Here is a 7,551-nt window from a genome sequence, read left to right as displayed (position 1 = left end):
GTTGAACCGCGGAAATAATGTATTAGAAGTAAAAATATCATGTGTGGTACACAAATGTATTTATTGTATGTATATACGTACGTATGTACGCACGCAGCACGTGCGTACGTAAGTACGTACTGACATGTTAGAAAATAGTTAATAAAAATAATACCAAAAAAAAAAAAAAATAAGAAGATGCAAAATAATGTTTCATACGTAGTTTATGTTTTATATCAATCTTGATGAACATTTTAAGATTCAATTATGAACAAAAACGAATATTTAAAATAGTCACTTTTTAAGAAAAAGTCTGACACATTCTTTTGTATTAGATATTTTGAAATGTAAGGGAAGTAATTACAAATCAAAAGCATTTAAATCTTATATCTTGTAAGAGTAATGTATCCTGTTTCTTGCATCTTACTATTTTCACATATATCTTGTTTACTTTACTGACAGATTTATTGTTGACTAATGCCAATATCAAGTCAAAAGTGTATATACCAAAATGTGACTATGAGCTATAATAGCTTTGTCAATTGTGTATTGTGAGATTTATGAAAGAATAAAGCTTCTTCTTCTTCTTCTTCTTCATATTAATTATAAAAAATTCAATTGATATATACTGTATATTTCTCAATTTATTTTGATATAATATTTTATTTAAGTACCTTAATGAATTTTCTTCTATGTGTTATATATTGGTTAAAATTTTAAAAATGTAGTCAAAATATGATGTACGAAAAATCATAATTTGTTTCAAGTATGTATAAAACTATGCATCATAGGTTAAAATATATACATGTACATATACGTAATGTATATTTTAACAAAATATAATTATTATGTCGTATTTAGTGCAAATATGAAATAAAGTGATTTCTGTTTCCTTATTTGTTGTTCGTATAATTGTATAAGTAATATTGAACAAAAATTAATAATGTGCTAATTGTTATAGTTAATAAGCTTTTATTACATTATAAACAACATGTTTCCACAGATATCCATTAAACTGATAATTTATCGAGATCGATATGCCCCAAGGTCATATAACAATCGATTTCACACGCGACGTGTCATTCTTGATTTATCTATGACAAAATACAATAAACAGTCAAAAATATGTTATTAAAATACTGACCATATTGTAGAATCTGCTGAAAAGTTAGATATATAGCGAAAAATATATTTAAATGCTACGAAATTGTTACTCATTATGCAAATTTAATATATTTTATAAAATAATGTCGACATTTAATTATGAAAAAACACTGCTGACCAATTTAATGTTAATTCAAATTGATTTAAGCCGTAAAACTCTCTTATTCTATATGGTCAGCAAATTTAACGCTCTTTACATTCAGGCGAGAAAATGCTGACCAGTTAAACATTTAGTAGAATCTGCTGACCAGTTAGATATATAGGGAAACTGCTGACCAGTTAGATATATAGAGAAAAATATATTTTGCCGTGAAATTGTAATTCATTTTATAATGTATGCAAATTCAATATATTTTATAAAATTATGTCGACATTTAATTAAGTAAAAACACTGCTGACCAATTTAATATTATTTCAAATTGATTTAAGCCCGAAAAAGTCTTCTTATTCTATATGGTCAGCAAATTTAACGCTCTTTACATTCAGGCAAGAAAATGCTGACCAGTTAAACATATAGTAGAATCTGCTGACCAGTTAGATATATAGGGAAACTGCTGACCAGTTAGAAATATAGAAAAATATATATTTTGCCGTGAAATTGTTACTCATTTATAATGTATGCAAATTTTATATATTATATAAAATCATGTCGACATTTAATTAAGTAAAAACACTGCTGACCAATTTAATGTTTAATTCAAATTGATTTAAGCCGTAAAACTCTTCTTATTCTATATGGTCAGCAAATTTAACGCTCTTTCACATTCAGGCGAGAAAATGCTGACCAATTAAACATATAGTAGAATCTGCTGACCAGTTAGATATATAGGGAAACTGCTGACCAGTTTAGATATATAGAGAAAAATATATATTGCCGTGAAATTGTTACTCATTTTATAATGTATGCAAATTCAATATACTTTATAAAATTATGTCGACATTTAATTAAGTAAAAACACTGCTGACCAATTTAATATTATTTCAAATTGATTTAAGCCGTAAAAGTCTTCTTATTCTATATGGTCAGCAAATTTAACGCTCTTTACATTCAGGCGAGAAAATGCTGACCAGTTAAACATATAGTAGAATCTGCTGACCAGTTAGATATATAGGAAACTGCTGACCAGTTAGATATATAGAGAAAAATATATGCACGTGATCTTAAAGTATGAAGACATGGGTTTTACAGTCAGTAATTTTTTGTGGAATAAAATGCAAATTAAAAGTTGTATGGACTAAATTTTTGATGGATTGGTAAGATAATTGTGTTTTTTTCCACATTGCCGCCGAAAGGAAAGCAACAAAATAAAAAGGGAAAATAGAAAAAATAAACGTAAGAGATTTCGCCTTTGTTTTAGAACAGACATGTACACATAACACAGAGCGTGTACACAATGGGCACAAACCGGTTTTGCCAGTTTACCTACCAGTTTACCTGTGTTAAACTAACAGAGATAGTGATGACGTAAACAATCAAAACAAACGAAAGAAACAACGTAGTGACATATTTGTATACGATACACCAACAGTAAGTAAAATAAAATAGTGAAATGAGTACTAATGGAACTTTTCAACAATCATTTACTGGCCAATTATTGCAGTCACCTCCGTATCAGTATAATCAAAATATCTTGGTCCACTACCGCCAGGTACACCAATGATGAATCAAGGTACAAACCAAACTCCACCATGGCCTATAGCTATTTGATGGAAACTATGAACTCCCGTTCTTGATAAGATCGACTCCCGACTTGATAAAATTTGACAATATTTGAAAAAGTAGTAAACTCAATGTGCTTTGAAAACTCAATGATCTAGATATTAAGGTAAAAAGTATAGAGTCGCGAGTTTGCGATGTAGAAAACAACAGTACATTTATCAGTGAAAAGTATGATAAGCAAACAACAGAATTAGCGTCAAACTAAAAGATAGTGTAAAGACCATGCAAAAATCATGTGACACGTTAAATTCTACAATCAAAACATTAATTAACCCAGGAAGAACTAGAACACGCATCTTGGACAACGAATTTAGAAATATGAAGGACAATCTAATATTTTATGGGCTTACCGGAAAGTACATACCACATCACCGGAAGCATCCATGTTATTAACAAGTTCCTCTACAAGTAACACTTTACCAAAAATATTAATGTTTCGCCACAAACATATGATACAGCAACAGACCCTAATTCATGTGCCTCTATTGTAAAAGGAATTTATTAAAAATACATTAAAAATCAGTACTGAGATAGAGTTTGATAGAGCCCATCGCCTTGGTACACTTAACCAAACCCGAAAATCCAAGACCGATTGTTGTGAAATTTCACAAGTATAGTCACAGAGAAATAGTAAGGAATACAGCTTTCCATATGAAAGGATGTCCTTTTTTTTTTTTTTTTTTTTTTTTTTTTTTTTTTTTTTTTTTTTTTTTTTTTTTTTTTTTTTTTTTTTTTTAAGCAACATAGATATGGTGTTGGAGTACAAATACCCAAAAGAGTGGCGAGATGCGAGGAAAGAACTTAGTACAGTCTACCAGAGTGAAAAAAAGAAAGGAAAATATGTCCGATTCGTTGGGGAGAAATTATACGTGAATAACACGGAGTACACAGGTGGTTCCAGTCATAGCGCTTCTAAGAGGTGTCAAGAAGAGCAATTGCACATTTTATCTTGGAATATAAAATGGACTGGTTCGAAAACTTTGTGATCCTGACTTTATAGAAAATAATAAAGGAAAATGACATTATTTTATTAACAGAAACGTGGCTGTCAAAAAACTCCCATTATAATTTAAATATCGATGGCTATTGTACGGAACACTTATATGGAAACAACTCTTTAAATTCTAGAAAAGGAAGACACTCTGGTGGGATTTCTTTTTATTATAAATGTAGTTTGAAAGACAAAATTAGTATTATTAGCAAAAATCAAAGTGGTATATGCTGGTTAAAAATTTGTAAATCTATTATTACTTGTGATACAGACGTTTATCTTTGTTGCACATATATCCCTCCACGTGACTCACAAGTATTGAACAGATTTGATATTGATATGTTTAATCAATTAGAAATAGATATAGAAAAGTATAAAATGTTAGGAAATTATACATACAAACTTTTGTAGAAGATTGTTATGTGTGAAACAATCAACCAATGTAGATGTGTTATATGGTGAACTTGGTCGTACACCAATGTCCATTCATAGAAAACTAATATTGATCAAATACTGGTTAAAACTTCTTAAACTTAATGAAAGAACTATATTGTATAAAATTTTTATTATGTTAAAAACAGATGCCGACAATGGTGTAACTTATAGTGGTAAAAACTGGGCATATACTGTTAAGACTATTTTAGAGCAGACTGACTTGTTTTATATGTGGGAAAATCAGTTTACTATACATTTAGATTTTAGTATTATTAAACAACGAATTTTAGACATATTCTATCAAAGTTGGTATTCCTCAATTAATAACTCGTCTAGATTAGATACATATTGTTTATTTAAACATTCATTCGAATTTGAAAACTATTTGGATTTTATCGTTGAACCGAAATTTAGGGTAGCTTTATCCAAATTTCGTTCATCTTCTCATAGTTTGGCTATTGAACGTGGACGGCATAGAAATATACCAAGAAATGAAAGATTGTGTAGTAATTGTAATGCCGGTCTTATAGAAAATGAGTATCATTTTGTATTAATATGTTCTAAATTCCATGACTTAAGATCAAAATATATAAAGAGATATTATTATACGTGGCCTACGAAACAGAAAATTTGTTAATCTCATATGTGCAAAATCAAAAGCAATAATTAATAATTTAGCAAAATATATATACTATGCAAACTTGCGAAATAACTAGTCATCTTTAATGCAGATACATATATATATTATATTATTGTGCTCTTCTGTAAACCATGTCTTTGTATAAAAAATTGTATTGCTATGGAACATGTTGTTTTAATGCAATAAAATATTTGTAGTTGTAGTTGTAGTTAGATATATAGGGAAACTGCTGACCAGTTAGATATATAGAGAAAAATATATTTTGCCGTGAAATTGTTACTCATTTTATAATGTATGCAAATTTTATATATTATATAAAATTATGTCGACAATTTATTAAGTAAAAACACTGCTGACCAATTTAATGTTAATTCAAATTGATTTAAGCCGTAAAACTCTTCTTATTCTATATGGTCAGCAAATTTAACGCTCTTTACATTCAGGCGAGAAAATGCTGACCAGTTAAACATACAGTAGAATCTGCTGACCAGTTAGATATATAGGGAAACTGCTGACCAGTTAGATATATAGAGAAAAATATATTTTGTCGTGAAATTTTAATTCATTTTATAATGTACGAAATTCAATATATTGTATAAAATTTTGTCGACATTTAATTAAGTAAAAACACTGCTGACCAATTTAATGTTAATTCAAATTGATTTAAGCCGTAAAACTCTCTTATTCTATATGGTCAGCAAATTTAACGCTCTTTACATTCAGGCGAGAAAATGCTGACCAGTTAAACATATAGTAGAATCTGCTGACCAGTTAGATATATAGGGAAACTGCTGACCAGTTAGAAATATAGAAAAAAATATATTTTGTCGTGAAATTTTAATTCATTTTATAATGTACGAAATTCAATATATTGTATAAAATTTTGTCGACATTTAATTAAGTTAAAACACTGCTGACTTATTTAATATTAATTCAAATTGATTTAAGCCGTAAAACTCTCTTATTCTATATGGTCAGCAAATTTAACGCTCTTTACATTCAGGCGAGAAAATGCTGACCAGTTAAACATATATAGTAGAATCTGCTGACCAGTTAGATATATAGGGAAACTGCTGACCAGTTAGAAATATAGAAAAAAATATATTTTGTCGTGAAATTTTAATTCATTTTATAATGTACGAAATTCAATATATTGTATAAAATTTTGTCGACATTTAATTAAGTTAAAACACTGCTGACTTATTTAATATTAATTCAAATTGCAATTATTGCTTTTGAAAATACATTTTTTTTCCGTTACAAGATTTTTCTATTGAAATATCACTAACAAGAGATTTTGATAAAACTCATAAGTTCATAATTCTTTATAAAACATTAATTCAAATTTTTGCATATCTTTAGAGGTATAAAAAGCTGTTTGATATATCCTTTTAAAATCACGGATTTATATTACATGTAGTAATGTAAATCCGTGTTAAAATGTATGATATAATGGTACTTTAAATGTATATATTAATTTAGTTTATAAACATAGTCATATAAATGCAAAAATTAAAAATATAATTAAAAGAATAAAAGTAATTTCCCATCTTTTTATTACCCCCTACGGCGTGTTTATATAACTTCACACCTTCAATGTTTCCCTTCTTTGTGTAACTGGTCAGCATTTTCCGATAATCCTTCTTTATTTAACTGGTCAGCAGTTTCCTATATATCTATATCGTCAGCTAATTCGTCAGCAGTTTAGTGCGACCCTTTCCATGATCGCACCGTTTGTCGGTGAGTTAGTAAATTCTGACCAAGCACCGGTAGACGCACGACCATGCGATACGATATTATTCCAAATGTCGCTTCGCATTGTCGAGTGTCGCTTCGCGTTGTCGAGTATCGCTTCGCGTTGTCGAGTGTCGCTTCGCATTGTCGAGTGTCGCTTCACAATGTTGAGCGTCGCGGTGTAAAAATCATAAAAATAACGCGACATTTACTCGACATTTTAAAAATGTCGCTTCGCGATGTCGAGTGTCACTTCGCATTGTCGAGCGTCGTATCGCATTGTCGCGTTGTCGTTTCGCATTGTCGAGTGTCGTGGTATGCACTTCTACCAACCTCGACACTCGACAATGCGAAGTGACAATGCGACAACGCGAAGTGACATCGCGACAACGCGAAGTGACATCGCGACAACGCGAAGCGACGCTCGACAATGCGTAGCGACACTCGACAACGCGAAGCGACATTTCTTAAATGTCGCCCTTTTTTACCGCGACATTTCTAGGCGACAGTGCGACATATCGTTTGACCCTGTCGAGCATCGCTTCGCATTGTCGCATATCGCTTCACGTTGTCGAGCGTCGCTTCGCATTGTCGCGATGTCACTTCGCATTGTCGTGTGTCTACCCTTAGACGCGACGGACGACATTCTAAATGGCACGATAAGGACACCGTAGCATCCTGACCAAGTTTGATGATGATTGAGGCAAAAATGTGACCTCTAGAGTGTTAACAAGGTTTTTTTTATTGTTAGCTCTTGTGACCTAGTTTTTCATCCGAGATGACCCATGTTCGAACTCAGCCGAGCTATCAACTAGATAAGCATCCTGACCAAGTTTGATGATGATTGAGGCAAAAATGCGACCGCTAGAGTGTTAACAATTAAATGTG

The sequence above is a fragment of the Ruditapes philippinarum genome, unplaced genomic scaffold, assembly GCF_026571515.1.
Source record: "Ruditapes philippinarum isolate M1 unplaced genomic scaffold, ASM2657151v2 ctg4290_1_1_1_1, whole genome shotgun sequence".
NCBI lineage: Eukaryota > Metazoa > Mollusca > Bivalvia > Venerida > Veneridae > Ruditapes > Ruditapes philippinarum.
Note: the sequence above shows the minus strand (reverse complement) of the source record.